The following is an 18,988-nucleotide window of genomic DNA, read 5'->3' as shown; positions in this document are numbered from 1 at the left end:
GCTTTGTATAGGTAACAATTACATGTGCAGCAGAAAGGGAGGAAATGAGAAAGGAGTGGAAGTAAGAGGTTGTGTCTTACTAGTTAAAACATCAATTAATGACGTATGTGTGTGGGGGGGGTGGGGAGGGGGGAGCAATGGTGCAATAAATATGCATAAGACAACAAACTGCTTAGCTGAAACTGGCAGTTGCCTGGTTTAGTGTTTCAAATATTTTGGTTAGGAGACTGACACAGGATGTGATTTCAGGTCCGTGATCTGAATTATACAAATTCGATCACACAGGTTTGCCTGACCTCTGAAAAAAATTACTCTTGTGGGCCACTTCACTAGAATAAGCCTCAGCTATCATTGGGATGTGAATTCTGCATTTCCTTGATTGTATTACCCCTACAGCTGATGACAAGTATTTCATCATGGTGGCCATTATCCTTAGAGCACTGTATAGTGAGGAAAGTCAGTATGCTATGAACTTAAGGTGTTGTCTATCCTGGATATGTTTATTTTTTCTTTTTTACTCCTGAATAAGACATAGCACATGAAAAGAGTTCAAAATTGGTGATAATTTAGGATCAAAGGACCTTTCCCATTCATCTCCAATGAAGTAAAATGTTTATTGAAGGAGCCCACTAGCAAACCAATAGAAATACAGCCTTCCAAGCTGGGGGGGGGTGGGAAGGAGGGGAGGGGGCTGCCTTTGGTATTCAAAGATTTCTTAGGAATATTGACTTTCTTTTTTTATTTTTTTTTAAGAAAAACTACAAATCACTATTGGGCAGTTCACATAAAAAATAATCTGGAAGGAATTAAAATGTTTCATTTTCAGCTTTTTTTTTTTTTTTTTTCTTGAGAAACTTCCTTGTGACTGATACTATGCCTAACTATACCAGCTGAGTCTTTATATTTTCATAGAATCATAGGATATCCAGAGTTGGAAGGGACCCGTAAGGATCATCAAGTCCAACTCCTTGCACCACACAGGTCTATCCAAAAGTTTAGACCATGTGCACAGTCCAATCGTTTCTTAAATTCAGACAGGCTTGGTGCAGTGACTACTTCACTGGGGAGCCTGTTCCAGTGTGAAACAACCCTCTCAGTGAAGAACCTCTTCCTGATGTCCAGTCTAAACTTCCCCTGCCTCAGTTTAACACCATTCCCGCGGGTCCTATCACTGGTGTTTACAGAGAATAGGTCACCTGCCTCCCCACTCCCCCTCATGAGGATGTTGTTTTTGTAGAGTAACTCTTCATTTACAGCAGAACACAAAGAGAATTGTCCCCTTTAGACTTCCTTAACATGTTTTAATGGAACATGAGCACAAATAAATTTGTGTAGCTGTTAATGCAAGAGATATTCTATGTTAACAAGAGTTTTCTACACAAGTTCCCAGTTGTCGGTCCTTCTCTCTTTTCTGTTTTGCTCTATTTCCTTTTTTTCTGGTTACCTTAGAGATGACCTTAACATTGAAAATGACTGGCAGAGGTGCGGCAGCCTCCTAAATTGAAAACCATAAGGAGAAAGACAGACCAGGAACTGTCCTAAGGTAGAGGTTCTGCCTTTTCCTTCTTCTACTTGAAAACTTACAGAAGAAGAGAAGAGTCTGTTGAAGCATATTAAATGGTGCACAAACTGCAGATGATCTATGGAATTACTATTATTGGAATCAAAACTTCATAGTTGCAGAGCATGCCTGTAAAGCTACAGTGTACCAAGAAGTCTGGAAAAATCCAGTTTTATGCCATTTAACCCAGATTGAACCTTTCACTATTTTTGAAAGGAAAACTGTATGAAAATATATAGACATACAGAAGGAAAGCAGGACTCCTGACCCTCCTTTAGATTAATTTGATTCTGCTCTCAGAAGCTGAATCATTTATATAAAATACATTATTTTTCAGTTAAAATAATCCTTTTTATAAAACAGAGAATTAATTATACATTGCCCTTCAGAAAGCAGACCTCCCCAATAGAGTCAGCTTGTAAAACAACAGATTATACCCATGGTTTCTAAATACACTCTATTTAAAGAGGAACACTCACTTTACATTGCAGAGGCAATAAACCAAATGTAAAGCTAATTTACCAAAGCAGAAATCTGTACCCCAGATAAGATGGTATTATGTATCCCACATTTATGTGGGTTTACTTAGTACATTTGGACACTAATATATTGACACTGGCAAACTGAGACAAGAACTTCAGTCAGGGGTTCTTATTTCAAGTCTTGGAAGAAAGAGTTATGGAAAATATGGTCAGCAGAGGACCTAACCAGAAAGGCTAGAGGGCTGTAACTTATATTCATTTGTGTCACCTGAGTCAGCATGCATTACATGCCACATGACTGGCAGCAGTCCAAACAACCTAACCTTAAGAACATAACTGCATTTATTCTATAGGTTACCTAGATATCTGCCACACTACTTACAGAATATTCACTGACGGAAACATATAGAGAGATTTAAGAGCAAGAATAAGCACAAGGAAAACAAAATCTTGCCTTGTGTGTGCAATTACACTGAAATTCAACCTTTGCCTACTTACTATCACTTCGTATTTCTATATTCTTCACCTCTCATCTTTCATTGGTCTTTTAAGCAGTAGGTCAGTACTTCTGAGTTTATCAGCCAGAATGGTGAGCAAGGCAAACTGTAATCCAAATGAAAATGGGTTCAGTGAAGGGTAGGACTATCTATTACTTTTTTCACGCCATATTAACCACAGCATGAGACCTAATTCTTTTTCTTGCCGTCTTTGTTGTTTATATATGTACATATATATACATATATATATATATATGTACAGGAATATTTTTTATAATGATTATATATATACTTAATTGTGGATTTTTTTTAAAGCAGACACAAGGACTTTTGAGATTTAACCAGTCAAGAGGGATTCTAAAAGACTTTATTAGCCACGGATCATTGAGGAGCTAATCATGTAATTGAAAAGACTTCAACAGCCCCTACATTGAGGGTTTTGTATAGAAGAGGGTTTTGTATAGAATCTGCCTCATGCAAGAACAAAACCGTATGTTTTTACTCTTAAAATTAATAAAGGCAAGGAGCTAACTCCTAGAGTTGAAGAGAGACTTTTCTATGCATTGGTGGTCTGAACTGCTGCATACTTCTGTACTGTTTCATTTACACTAGCCCAAAGATCGTTCATGATTTACTGATGAATGCCACTTTTCCTGATATATGTTTATTGGTATGACTCAGTCATACCAATCGACTATACAATAATTGTCAGTTATTCATATATATATCATATATAACTGTGTATTGAAAAGACACATAGGTACCTAAAAATATTATGAGGGATATGTAAAGGACATTTGTCTTCAAAGCCTTTCAGACTACACACAAAATCTCTTTGTATTCCTGGAACAAAGTTCCTAGAAAGCTGTAGCATACAGGGAAGCAAGTTGGATGCAAAAACCTCCTGCAATTAAGGGTGAGCACTGAGTAAAGTACTGGCAGGCTGCTGTGGGATCACTGTTATTTTACACACGGTGATGAAACAAAATTATGACACTACTGTTGGGAGTCCATCTACCTGAGCAACTATGGGTCAAAGAGAAGACATGAGAAGGAGGCTGTCAATCTTTGAACTTCAGAGAATTTTCCTAAACTAAAGTATTGTATAGAAGGATATATATATATATAGAAGGATCAGATCTCCTCGCTACTGAAAATATTGTCAAACCTTGACCACACATAAGACAAATGTGAAATATCTCCATAACTCCTACCTTAAGAATGGCAAAAAGCTTGAAGTAGTATGTGCTGTCCATACACTTTCAGTGACACCCGGTGGCCATTTTTCATTCTAATATGAGTTGTGGTTTATAGCTGCAACTAAACACAGTAGGTAGGATTCAGTCTACAGCCATTTGAGATACCATTGGCTTTTTAAGACATCTACATGGAGCTGGCAGAAATGATGCTGGACCTGGTACAGAAGACTGGTACTCTGCCTAAGATGTAGCTGGAAACCAGCTGAGATACTTAGGGCATCTCAAATGTTTGAACACGTACAAATGCTGAATTGTGCCCAGTAAATGTAGATGGGAACACTGCAGAAGTTCACAAAGCTCAAAAAGCACAGACTCATTTCTTTTCAGTCCTGTTTAAAAGATATATTCTGATTTTATAACCTCACTGCAACATGTTTTAAAGGATGTATGAAATCTGAACCATCAGAGGAAGTGATTTTTTTTTTTTTCTTTCCCAAAATGGTTCAATTATTCTGTGCAACTAGTTTCTCTGTTTGGTACAACTAACCACCATGCCCCCACCTGGGTTTTAGTCTGTAAAACCCAGACTAAAAAACAGCATTTTAAATTGTTTATTTTTTTACCTCTTAATTCTTCCAGGGTCTTGACTGCTTCAATTTGGAAACTCTCTATTATCTGTAAAAAATATAAAGACATAGGAGTAGAAATAACCAGAGTTTTGAAAAGGATGTTAGATTTTCTTTAATTTAGTTTTGTTATTTCACATAAATAATAAACTGGTAAAATCAGGAATTAGTCATGTAGACTGGGAAACTGTCCAGGATAAAAGGAACACTGGAGTAAAAAGATGGATTAGATGACCTTTCATAGTTCCTCCCAGCATTATTTTCTTTAGTTCAAATAAATGGCATGGTCAAATGTGGCAAGATTCACATCAGTCAAATAGCATCATTGTGTTTCAGCGATTGGAAATTTTTAGCAGAAAAATGAACAGCACTTTTAACAGCTACCGAACATTATTTAGAATCTACAAACATATTTGGGTTAAAATGCTGACTCCTACTCCTGAGATCAAGATCCCACCTCCATTTCCTCTAATATTCACTTATCATGCAATTAGACTTTGGGAGGGATCAAATAATTATTCAAAATTATATTAAAAATTCAGGCAGGTATTACTTGAATATTTCTGGTCCGTTTCACACAAAAACATAATTTTGCTGTTCTGTCTTTAGATAGTTATTGTGTCATTTTTCTTTGTCTCTTCTGCTTAGTTATGTGTATTAGTCATTCTTACCTCTTAAACAAGAACAGGTCATCTGGCTTGATGATTAATGCTTCTTATCTTCATCAACAGCACTGGGGATGCTAAAAGCCTCATCAGACTAATTAGTACGAATGCCCTTGAGCCAGCTACAAGGCCTCAGTACAGATCTGTCATGAGTTCACAGAACTGTTATGTCTGATCTTTTTAAATATTACTTCTAAGAAATATCTAGAAATATCTTGAAATCACAGACACAGCATTCAATGTCTTGAGAGTGTCAATTTTGCCAGAATTTTTGCCCAGATAGAGCTAATTTTATGTAGTGAATAATGTAAACTGCCCAGTTACAGATGATTACATAAGAATATAGCAACTATTGACCACAGAGGGAAAGAGATAATTCTGAGACAAAACAAAATGGTTTAATTAATACATTCAACAGAAAAGAAATAAAGATAAGATAATAATAACTTATTGTCTGAGATCTATTTTTTGTCCTATAGGAAAAAATAAATGAGGCCAAAGTGGCTGATCTATTTCTGTCATTAATTTAAGAAGGGCCTCAAAGTTAAAATGGTATTTTTTGCCCTTGTATTATGTTTTACAAACTTCTCTAAGTTTAAGCCAAGATGACATTCCTTCTTTTACTTTAGTTTTACTATTATTATTCCTGAAATACTGGTGTTCCTGATTTAAACTGACATAATTTACCAATGAATCAGGCTCATAGATCCATAGAACCTTTCATTGTGAACATTCAAGAGAAACAGTGAAAGATTTACTTAAAGAAAGAACAAGCAATTCTTATTTATTAGTGTCAGCTTTGTTCCCTGAGTCACTACAAGGCTTGATTCACCACTACCTAAGTCAGTATAAAGGCTTCAGGGAATATAAATGAGCAGAACTTGTTGCAATAAGCAACTCTAAATTTTGCTATCATGAGCTGTGTGTGTGAAACATAAGTTTTCTCCCTAAATTACAGTTTTGTCCAGAACTGGTATTTCTGAGAATAGTGCAGCCCTTCTTCTTGAAAATTTCAGTCTTATTCTATTGTTGATTAACAACATTCTGCAATGCAAAATCCTTTGACATTTGTATTCTTATTTGAAATGTGATGGTTTTATGCTTGTGAATATATATAGGTTTTATACTACCTCAAGATCAATACGATCAACTACTTTAAAAGTTTTTGAAAAGTACAAACAAACAAAAAAAAGAAATGTTTGAATGATTGCATAAATGTTACTAAACCAGGCTAGAATATGACAAAGATGAATTAAAAAAAGAAAGGGCGGGGGAGGGAGGAGGGAGAAGGAGGGAGAGGTGTGAAGGTGTGGTGGAATTTGATATTAATCATAAATGGCTCTTGAATATTAACCATGAAAAACAGAGAACATATCAAAGCTAAGATACGGAAAAAAAAAAAAAAAAAAAAAAAAAAAAAAAAAAAAAGAGGTCAATGGACCTAAATCATACTGCTCCTTTCTAAAATTACTTCCTAATATTTCCAGCATATTGCTCTGCCAGTACTACTTTAGTGACATAACTCTTGTGTCCAGAGGTACTAATAGGGGTGATTGTTCTCCTTCCATGAGCTTCTAAAACTGTAGCTTTGTTTTCCCATTTTTCATACTTACATGTAATCACCTGCTTGTGATCCTCCACAAAGGATGAACAACTCAAACTCTTAACAGTTAGTTTTGTTTCAGTGCTTTTGCTTTATTATTTGTCATGAGAAAAGTCCTGGTCTTGCAAACAAGTAAGGAAACCCATCCTTTATTTTTAATTATTTAATTCTAACTGGGAGCCCTGCTTTTTAAAATTATAAAATAACAGTATACATTTTCAAACATCTATTTCCTTGGTTAATGTTAGTTTGCTAATAATAAATATTTGCAGCATATTCAGCAGATCATTAATCTCTTAAAATCAAATTGCACAAAGACTTCTGGAAGGATATCTTATGCATGTTTTTGAGATTTACGTGTAGCTAAGTGCACCATGAAAATATTTTTTCAGTAAGTCTGGACTGCCAAAGTTACAACTTGATACACTTACATCATTTTTATATATATAACCTGAGGTATTTGGTATATTTTCACAATACAGTGGAAATGAAGCACAAACTTCTCTAGCACAAACACAAATTGATGAAATAAAAATAATCCCCAATCACTACATTATCTGAGAATCTAAGTAATCTATTGCTTGTGAAATCAATGCTTCATTGATTAAGTTGATTGCTGATCACATTTAAGAAGAGTTCATGGAAAGCAAAGAATCTACTGTCAAGTCCCAAATTTATATTTAGGTCACTGTTAAAACTGGGTAAACACTACTGCAACAATATACAACATCTACCTTCTTCACTTTAGAGAGCTTTTTTTTTAATTTTATTTATTTTTTAAAAAAAATCTAACGCCAGTCATAGCTTCATTCTCTCCAAATATATAAACAGTATCCTCTGCGTTTGAATTCTGAAGGTGTTTTGCTTAGTCAACATTTTAGTACACTACTTCGTTGATGCGAGAAAAATCAGAAAGTGGGATTTCACTTTAGACCTTTTGACCAGATATTATATTTTAATATTGTTTGATTTACAGCCTAGCTTTCCAATAATTCATATCAATTAATTATAAATTAATATCAATTTTCTTGACGTGAGGTTGAAATAGGAAATAGGAATTCAGGAAAAAAAAACACATAAGGTAATAATCAGAGTGGGTCCTACTAAATTGAACTAATATGTTAATTTCCTAAGAAAATAATGTGTTGTTATTTTTTGTACCTCATAGGTACATTTTATTATTATTATTTATATATATTATTAATATTTTATTTATTTATTTATTTATTTATTTATTTATTTATTTATTATTATTTTAATCAACTAAAATTCCAAACAAACATGTCCAGATCAATTAGATTTGGTGAGCTTCCTAAATAGAGACCTTGTTCTTAGAAGTCTTCTTATGCACTGACATTCTTCTGACCTATCAGCACCACATGAGCTCACTAGAACTTGAGCACAACTAGTGCTAGACCTGATGATAATGGCTTTTCAACCCTTCCTTGCCTTCATCTCCATTTTTTGAACAAACAGCAACATAACAAACAAACAAACAAAAAGAATAAAGTACCACCAATAACAAAAAAGTAAACAACTAATTTATGATTACAGCAAGTGCTGACATCCATTTTCACAGATACTCCACTCAATATTAGCAGAAACTACATTGTAAGAAAACTTTATCTTCTTCATTTCTGACAAGTTTATTAGAGGAACTGTCGATTCTCTCCTCTTCACTAAGCAAAGACAGTTTGTTATTTTTCCTTCTCTATAGGATGGTTCTTTATACTTCATACAAACTTTGGATGAAGGATTCAGACCTTTTTGCTCCCAATCTCCTTAATAAGTTGGTGTAAAATAAACAGGTTTTGTTTTGTGTCTCCTCCAGACCACAAAAGAGACAGGATTGGTCAGAAAATAAATTAAACGATGTTCTTATATTGTTCTTATACAGAAAATATCTGCCCTTAGGCTACATTTGTCTACTACAACACCTAAATGTGTACAGATTAAATGTTTTTCTGTGTTAAAAAAATTACATATAAAACTGTGGAAAATAACTGGGATCACTATCCTTCAGATGAGTTGACTCTTGTTTCAGATATTTTATTAGGACACTAGTCCTTGGTACTAGCAATATTTTTAAATTACTTGTGATATTGTCTTCCCCTGGTAGTTACTTAAGCATAGGTAGGTGTGTGTGTCAATCTGCTCAAGGGTAGAAAGGCTCTGCAGGACAATCTAGATGGGCTGGACCGATGGGCTGAGACCAACTGTATGAAGTTCAACAAGGCCAAGTGCTGGGTCCTACACCTGGGGCACAACAACCCCAAGCAGAGCTACAGTCTGGGAGATGAGTGGTTGGAAAGCTGCCTGGCAGAGAAGGACCTGAGAGTGATGATTGACAGTCGGCTGAATATGAGCCAGCAGTGTGCTCAGGTGGCCAAGAAGGCCAACAGCATCCTGGCTTGTATGAGAAGCAGTGTGGCCAGCAGGGGTAGAGAAGCGATTGGCTGTACTCGGCTCTGGTGAGGCTGCACCTCGAGTACTGTGTTCAGTTTTGGGCCCCTCGCTACAAGAAGGACATCGAGATGCTCAAGCGAGTCCAGAGAAGAGCGATGAAGCTGGTGAGGGGTCTGGAGAAAAAGTCTTACAAGAAGCGGCTGAGGGAGCTGGGATTGTTCAGCCTGAAAAAGAGAAGGCTCAGTGGCAACCTTATTGCACTCTACAGGTACCTTAAAGGAAGCTGTAGCAAGATGGGGGTTGGTCTGTGCCACGTGCCTGGTGACAGGACGAGGGAGAATGGCCTAAAGTTGCACTAGGGGAGGTTTAGGTTGGATACTAGGTAAAATTTCTTTACTGAAAGAATTGTTAGGCATTGGAATGGGCTGCCCAGGGAAGTGATTGAGTCACCATCCCTGGAGGTTTTTAAAAGACGTTTAGTGATATGAGCTTAGTGATATGGTTTAGTGGAGGACTTGTTAGTGTTAGGTCAGAGGTTGGACTAGGTGATCTTGGAGGTCTCTTCCAACCTAGATGATTCTGTGATTCTGTAACTTTTTCTGTGAACAAATTTATTTTTAAAATTCAGAGATATATGTTAATTATCTATATGAAATTATGTATGTAAACAGTAAGATACATCTACAGAAGAAATTGCTATTATTTCATATTGCATTAACATTAATTTTATAAAGTGACAAAAAAATTTGATTTACTATTTATTTGTTCACAACAAAATCAACACTAATTCTATGACTGTCACCAAAATCAGTTGATGCTGTGAACTTGCACTGGAAAATGGGTAAAAAAGACACTGGAAAGGACTGGGTACAGGCTATAGTTCTCTGAATGACAGCCTTCCTGACATTTCCATATAATGCACATTTCTGAGTATATGGATGTACAACTTTGCCTGGCAATGCCATTCTTAGATTATTTTTGTCTTATCTTTGTCAAACAATGTACACAGTAAAAATAAACTATGACTGTTACTTGTACCATTAGAAGTTGATGTCTGCCATGTTCACCAAATACCTAAGAAATGTGGTTGTGACAGTCCTGAGACAGAACTGATAAGGATTAGGGAAGGAACTTGCCTTTTTGTTCTGTTTCAGACTTTATACATTCCTCGTTTATTTAAAATATATTGATTGAAAGATACTGAAATTTCACTTTGTACTATAGCAGCTGTCTCTTATTCTCTAAATGACTGCCAATAAATATGACCAGAGCCCTCCAGATATCTACAGGCTTCAATTTTTCTGATGGCTCACTATTTATTCCCCACATACTGTTTTTGCAATGGTATCTCTAAAGAGTAAAATATAGCACTATTATCAGCCACTTAGAAAATGTTCTGTCTCCATGAAAATCCACAGTAAGAATATTGCTATTCGTTCAATTTGTCTGACTTTTTTTTTTTTTTTTTTTTTTTTTTTTTTGGACAATGCACTCTGACACGTTGTTTGATTTTTAGGTGGTCCTCTGTGGACCCAGGGCTTGTACTCTATTCTTGTGGGTCCCTTCCAACTCAGGGCATTCTCTGCTTCTTTGTTTCTGTTTTCTTCTGTGAGCTTCAGCACTCACCTCGCCATTGACTTGTGTGCCTTTATCCTACATCAGCAGGAGAAACATAGCCCATTAGGTTTGCTATCTACAGCACTAGACTGCTGGGAGGCCTCACGAGTTTAGGTATGCACATTGCTCTGATATTATTCAGTGGGAGGTGTTCTAAACCCACAAATTATAAACCTATTATTTCACCAATATTATACAGAATCTCTCTATCTGAACTCTAATAACCTCTTACCTCATAGTTTTCTGTATACTTCATTAAAAAGTTCTAGTTAGAACCCTATGAAACATTTCCTTGTTTCCATAATGCAGATCTCCCTTTTCTTAACTTCCATTGTCTGTTCTCACTTCAAAATGGTAGAATTCAGAGAAGTAACATAAGAAATAGAGCTACTGAATAATTCTGGATATTGAAAATAAAATTTCCACGCCTTCTTTTTCCTACTGCCTCAAAAGAATATTTTCTAAAATAATATGTAAAAATACACATGTCTGGCATTGTAAAGCAGCAAGGAATAAGTGACAGGAAGTCCTAAGCAATGTGCTACATAAACCAGTGGGCACTGTACTTGGAGCTGGGGATAGATTGCATTACAATTCCCTCCTATCTTTAAACCATTTAGCACTTGCTCCCCTGGAGTGATTGCTACAGAACTGAAGACAATTCAGAGTTTCTTTTGATAAATGGTTCCTGAAAGCCCAAGACATGCTCTGTCTGGAAGAATTCACAGACATCTGCTGAGAGGCTAATGTATTCATCTCACACATACAAAATGGGATTGTGGATGATGTCTCACTGCTTTGCACAAATATGACTTTATTGGCATTGAGATTGAATTGCAGAAATGGAGTTGGAATCTGACCCATGCATTCCATTTAATAACACAAAAAAATTAAAGTGCAGAACCTGGAGCATCTGTGTGAAGAAGAGATTCCTCTAACCTCTTCTTTTCCTTCTATGTTACTAGAATATGCATTTGTCTCTCATTGGACAAGAAACATAAAACCTTTTATTTTATTTTTTTTTATTTCTTACTATAATCCAATTATCTTGCTTATTCTAGATTTCATAAATCATTTGGAAACTGAACACATAAGAACTTTGTAAATAGTTCAGGTAACCTCTTGTACCTTTTCATTACTGGCATCAGGGTAAGTGTTGTCTGAGTGACATGTATTATTTTAGCTCTTATGTTGATGATGAATATAGTTTCCTTTAAGCGACAGAGAATGTGCTGTTACACTAAGGTCATCTGCATACAAGGCTTCATCTCTATGATCAAGCAAATGTATATAAAAATCTGAGGCTGACACCTGTGATTTGGCCCTGCCAGATACACTGTTGAATATCTCATTTCAGAGAAAAATCTTGCAATACATTTCACCCTTTACATAAAACATCTTGAAGTCACCAGAAGGTGCCAGCTGAGCTCGCAGGAGCTACTTTGGTTTAAAAACTGTCATAGAATCCAAATCAGTTGTTATCAGCCTTACACTGAAGTAGCCATATCAAGTACCAAGTGAACATTTTCAAACCTAATAATCCAAAAGTTCATGAACCTCTTTTTCTGATTTCTCATCAAATCAGATCATCCTTGGTTTACAGTCACGGCATTTCTACTAAAGTCAGTGAACCCACATCAGCTGTTTAATCAGAAGGAACTCGATTTGAGTCAATGCATTTATACAACTGTAAACCCATTAATTTACAGCACAGTGAGGGACATATGTTTGGGCTTGTGATTCTGTAAACATCCACAAGCATAACTATTTTTTTGCTTCACTGAAATCATTTTATACTCAGAATCAAAGTGGAATTTGGCCCCTGTCCTAATGACTCCACACTCGTGCTGTTCAGAAATCCAATAGCTAGTGCACAATCTCTTTTTGGCTTAGATAAATACAGATTACAGAATAATTGTTGTTCACACATCTTCCTGTGGTTCTCATTAATTACAGTACCATTTTAATCTTTAGTACTTCTGGATATTTTTCCAATTAATTCCCAGTAAGTAGGACTGAAGAATGTTCTTTAGCTTTTAGATACTCTTTGAATTCTCATTCTTCTCATGTGCTCCATAAAGAGACAGGTCTTCTTTTCCATAGCTGTCCTTCTAAGAGCATTACACATATATCAATAAAATGTGTTTCCAAGCATAATATTCTCTTGGCATAATCATCTGTTCATTCAGAAATACCATCTGTGCTTTGCTGGAGACTCCATTGAAACTGGCAGTGGTGACAAAGTTCATTTGAATTACCAGGATATGCAATCATCAAATAGTTTGAAATCCTCTTGTCAGAGCCAGTTTTCCACACTGATACAACTTTTAAGTACACAGAAATGATGATTTTTGTTGTTGTTGCTGTTGTTCAGTGTTTCATAAAGCACTGTCCACTATCCTTCCCCTCCTCCCAGCACCCTTTTCTCTAACAACTTCTTAGCTAAGGCAAGATGGATAAGACTCCCTGTAAAGCCCATCAGCACTTGTTTTTTAATCAGCAGTACAGATTGCTGTTGACTTAAATGAAGCAGATTTCCCACCCAGGGACTGAGCACATTGCCTTCAAGCAGATCATATTTAAAAATAACCCTAGGAAAAGATCTTATATCATTAAAAGTCTAGAGAAAGAGAAATAAATACTAACCCAATATCTTTTTAGTATGAAGGTAAATTGCTTTTCCTGTTCATATTTATGAGAAGGGCAGATTCCCTTTTGCTTCCTTCTAATACTTTACAAGAACACAATTCTTGGATAGACTCCTGTAGCTTTTGAACTTAACAGTTAGATAATCAAATAAGCTCAGCTTTTCCTCCTGTTGATTCTTTCCACTGTATACTTATTTTTTAAAATTTCAAGCTTGGATTCACAATTCTGTAGCAGATGACACAATGATTTACTTTTCTGTGCCTGTTTTAAAGGCATTTTAAAGGGAAGCAAAATCTCTGGGCTTGGCTATCCCCTGTTAATAAGTCCCTGCATAGTACTTGAAATGTCCTCTTTAAACCACAAACAGAAAACTTAAAATCCCCGGCTGCTCACTAAGAATCACTAAGAAATCCAATGGATAGAAAGTACCCAAGTCCTCTGGGTACATCCAAACCACACACCCTTTTTAAGCTCTTCTTGTGCCTAATTTACATAAGGTTATTGTGCAGTATTCCCTTAATATTCTGTTGGCAATCTAGATGCCTGACCTGGGATGTAAAGAATTAGTATTTGAAGTGCCTTAGAGGTTCTTCTCAAAACAGTGAAAACATTGATGTGAAGCTCTTTAGGTCAGGAGGAGGAATTATAGAGGAACCTAGCCTGGTCTGTCTGAAACTCCCTGTAAAGAAGTCCATCTCTCTGCAGGGACTAATTCCCTGTTTGAATACCTGAACAAACCTCCCTTTACTTTTCTGTACTTTTTTCACTGATACAGTACTGGGAACAACAGAACACTACTTCTTTACCACACAGAACTATTAAAAGCACAGTGAAAAATTCAGGTACAGTAACAATGAATGCAATATAGAAATAAGACGTTATAGATCTGTATGTATTTATTCTTTTCGGAAATTAATATTGAAGATGGGTGGGAAAGGCCTCAGAACTACTGAGCCAACTGGCATGCACAAAATCTGTCCTATCTGAGACTTCCTTGGTTTATTCAGCTCTGGAGCCCCCAACAGAGGAAGGAGATGGACTTGTTGGAGCAAGTCCAGAGTTGTTCAGCCTGGAGAAGAAAAGGCTCTGGGGAGACCTTATAGCTGCCTTCCAGTACCTTAAAGGCCTACAGAAAAGCTGGGGAGGGACTCTTGGTCAGGGAGTATAGTGATAGAACTGTCAGGGAATGATTTTAAACTTAAAGAGGGGAGATTTAGATTAGATATAAGGAAGAAATTCTTTACTCTGAGGGTGGTGAGGCACTGGAAGAGGTTGCCCAGAGAAGCTGTGGATGCCCCATCCCTGGAAGTGTTCAAGGTTGGATGGGGCTTTGAGCAACCTGGTCTAGTGGAAGATGTTTCTGCCCATGGCAGGGGGTTTGGAACTAGATGGTCCTTATGGTCCTTTCCAACCCAAATCGTTCTATGATTCTTTGATTCTGTATGGACCACGGAAACTAAATGATGTTGTGCTGTAGTTCCAATGAAAATGATAGAATCACAGCAGAAAAGATCTAGCTTTCTACACACCCTGTCTCTGCCTACGTCTAGGTGAGCCCACAGTGACAACTGTGTCTAACTATAGGATGTGAGACAGAGATGTATATCAGCTGAGCCACCAAACTGGCTTCTGCAGAAAAGATCACTGAGGTCATGGAGTCAAGAAGAAGGATGCATAGGATGACAATCAGTGAGTTTAAACACAAGGAGCAGAACGGAAGAACAGTACTGAGGAGGGAAAAGCGAATCATTGCCACAGAAGCCAGAACTGAATTTTGGTAAAAAATAACTGGAGGAGCAAAGCAAATTTTGATCTGGACAAAACCCAAAAACAAACCAAAATTATCTTCTTTTACTTGGAGTTAATTCTGGTCCAGGTTCTCTGAGCAGTGTAGTTATGAAACCTATAGCTGTAATGAAAATATCATTGTGAAATTATGCTGAATGTACTCACTCACCTCTTGCATCTTCTGAACACAAGGATAATTTATTGTTATTGATTTTTTCCCTATATTTTTCTCTGACATTCTGTTCTGTCAACTAATGAAATTAAACCTACTATTTGCCTCCTAAATGTTGAAACACTTGCAAATAAAGAAACTTAGGTGTTGCCCAAAAAAGAGAAAAAAGAACAAGACCTTACTATGACTAGCTAAGACAGAGACAGTCACAGATTTGTTAAACTGAAGGCACCAGTCATTATGTGAGACAACAATGATGGGTTTACGTATGATCAGACAGCCTCTTTGTCTATTAACAGGGTACTGTGACTTGGGCTTGGCTCTGTGTGCTCATCAACAGACAATCTTTCCAAGGCTAATGGCAAAAAATGCAAAGAGATTTTGGGGAATACTGTCCCCCAAATACAGGTTTTATTTACAGCCAATTCAATCAGTTCAGTGTTTAGTTCTGAATCTGAAGCGGAGCAATACTATCAAAACTATCAATACTATCAGTACATATCAAAATGTCCTTGAAACAGCAATGTGAGCTCTACAAGACTTTGATAATAAGCACTATGTAAGAGAAACAGAGGACAGTGCTTTGTTTACAAGGATCTGAATTCCAGGTCACCATGACGGAACAGTGCACTGTCATGTAGTCAGGTAATATAATTCCATAGAATCATAGAATCATAGAATATTCCGAGTTCGAAGGGACCCATAAGGATCATCAAGTCCAACTCCTGGCACTGCACAGGTCTGCCCAAAAGTTTAGACCATGCAACTAAGTGCACAGTCCAATCGCTTTTTAAATTCAGACAGGCTTGGTGCAGTGACTACTTCACTGGGGAGCCTGTTTCAGTGTGCAACCACCCTCTCAGTGAAGAACCTCTTCCTGATGTCAAGCCTAAACTTCTCCTGCCTCTGCTTAACACCATTCCCGCAGGTGTTTACAGAGAATAGGTCACCTGCCTCTCTACTCCCCCTTGCTAGGAAGTTGTAGACCGCAATGAGGTCCCCCCTCAGCCTCCTCTTCTTCAGGCTGAACATGCCCAGTGACCTCAGCCACTCCTCATGTCTTTCCCCCTAAGCCCTTCACCATCTTTGTCGCCCTCCTCTGGACACTCTCCAACAGTTTAATGTCCTTTTTGTACTGTGGTGCCCAGAACTGCACAAAGTACTTGCAGTGAGGCCACACCAGCACAGGGTAGAGTGGGATAATCACCTCCCTCAACTGACTAGCAATGCTGTGTTTGATGCATCCCAGCATATGGCTTGCCCTCCTGGCTGCCAGGGCACACTGCTGGCTCATATTCAACTTGCTGTCAACCACAACCCCCAGATCCCTCTCTGTGGGGCTGCTCTCCAGAATCTTGTTGCCCAGTCTGTACGTATTGCCAGGGTTGCCCCGTCCCAGGTGCAGGACCCAGCACTTGCTCTTGTTAAACTTCATGTGGCTGGTGATTGCCCAGCTCTCCAATCTGTCCAGGTCTCTCTGCAAAGCCTTTCCACCCTCATCTGAGTCCACACTCCAAGTTTGGTGTCATCGGCAAATTTGCTTAGAACACCTTCTAGTCCTACATCCAAATCACTTATAAAAACATTGAAGAGGAATTAGCATAATTCCTCTAGCCTGAGGAAATAGGCAAAAATATTGGAGAAAAGATGGTAATTACATCCTGTGAATTTGAACTGCAAATCCAGTTTTACTTCCTGCACTGGGCCCGTAGCAGTTTGCTTTTCTATTCTCATTCACCATGTCTTTTTTTTTTTTTTTTTTTTTTTTTTTTTATCTAGTTCCCATTTGGTTGCATGAGATGCCCAGAAATCTGTGATTCCTGATGCTGTGATTTGAATTCCAAAAAACACCAGTAAACAAAAAAAAAAAATGACTTAATACTTCAGCATGGCTGATGCAAAACAGTTTTCTAGAAATACCTGTAAATTAAATAACAAGCTAGTATGTAATGCAGAACTCAGAAAGACCAGCCATCCACCGCTTCTCTATCTCTGTTAATGCAGAACTCAGAAAGAATCCATCTGTGTGGCTGGTTTGTGTATGCTGAAATGATTATTAACCACCATCCAGTGGAACAGTCAGTTTAGTACCTGAAACCAAAAAATGTGTGGGAATTTTCAGAAAAGAAAAAGAAAAAGAAAACTATTAATATTTAAATTGTGAACTTTTCAGAATGCCTTCCAGAAACATAAATTGAAATATTCCAAACAGAAAAAAAAATAAAAATAAAAAAAAAATAAAAAATCTGTGCTAAAGAAAGCCTTCAAAATATTTCCTTTAGCAAAAGGTTGTTAAAAATCTTTAATATGCCAACATCTGGTAGAAAAAGAATTATCAGCAGTTTCAGATAAAAAGATCAATTGCACTTCAGTTTAAAAGTGTTTAATTCCTTTTAGTAAATTCCATACAACTCAAGGGAAAGTGAACTATATTTAAAAGGTGAGCCTATACTAATTAATCATTGTGTCAGAGTCCTAAAGGCACTAATAAGCTTTACTGTCTCTGCCCACCCCTCGGGGCTCCCCAGCCTTGCTCATTAGATCCCAGGATCCCACGCTAGCCCTTGGGCCCGTAAGTCACTGTCCCAGGGAGGTTGCAGCAGAGCTCCTCCACAGCCCTGCCCTTCCCAGACATGGGCCCTGCTGAGCTGGCCCCGTGGCCTCTCATGGCCTCAGCATGTCCCTGTCCCCAGGGAGGTGCCTGAAAGCTCAAGCTTGGAGCTGTCCCCAGCTGCCCTGCTCCTATCTGGGACTGGGATGAGCCCTGTCTGGCTTTACCCTCCTGCCCCAAGGGCACCCCAAAGGGCCTGGCCTCTGGTGATCTACTGGCTCACACTGCATGCTGAAACATGCAGGCTGTTCAAGAAAAAGTAGGAATTGCCTTATTCAAGCACTAGACTAAATTTCATAACATCACCAAAACTTTCCAAGTATTTGTGAAGACTTAGATTTTGTTATTTCACTTCTTCACTTTTAGCATAGGAACTGTAATACTTCAGCAGATCATAAAGGTGTTGCAAGGATTGTGTTTCTTATCCATTTGAATACTACTGACTGAAATAGTGAATAAGCTTTTTCAAAAGAAGGAGTAAAAAAGAAGACTCATTTTAAGGATGACAGTTCACTAGCTTTTCTTCTAGCATCTGACAAAACAGAAGGAGAAAGCTGAGGTAGTTATATCACTGACTGAACTCTTTTAGAACTCTGACTTTTAGAATTGTTGATGTGTGTGGATTAATAATTTACCTCATAGTTTCTAATATTTTCTCCCCATATAGAAAAATACTATATACTATGACCCTGCTGATCATCCAGCCAGTCCACAGTGAGGGAGATGCTCCAAGGCTACAGTGTGAAGCCTAGAGAGCAGGTCCAGGCCAGTGACAGAATCAGAGAATCAAGGAATCATAGAACCACAAAATTATAAAAAATCCTATGTTGAAAGGAATCCACAATGATCATTGAGCCACAGTCTTGGCTCCACACAATACCACACAAAAATCAAACCATATATCTGAGAGCGTTGTCCAAATACTTATTGAAATCCGACAGGCTTGGTGCTGTGACCATTTCCTTGGGGAGCCTGCTCTAGTGCCCCATGACTCTCTTGGTAAATAACCTCTTTCAGATGCCCATCCTGAACTTCCCCTGTTGCAGCTCCATGCCGTTCCTTTCAGTCCTATCACTATCACCAGAAAGCAGAGTTCAGCACCTGCCCCTCTG

The sequence above is a fragment of the Aythya marila genome (genome assembly GCF_965140915.1).
Source record: "Aythya marila genome assembly, chromosome: 2".
Lineage (NCBI taxonomy): Eukaryota > Metazoa > Chordata > Aves > Anseriformes > Anatidae > Aythya > Aythya marila.
The sequence above is the reverse complement of the archived record's forward strand: the minus strand, read 5'-3'. Positions refer to the sequence as shown.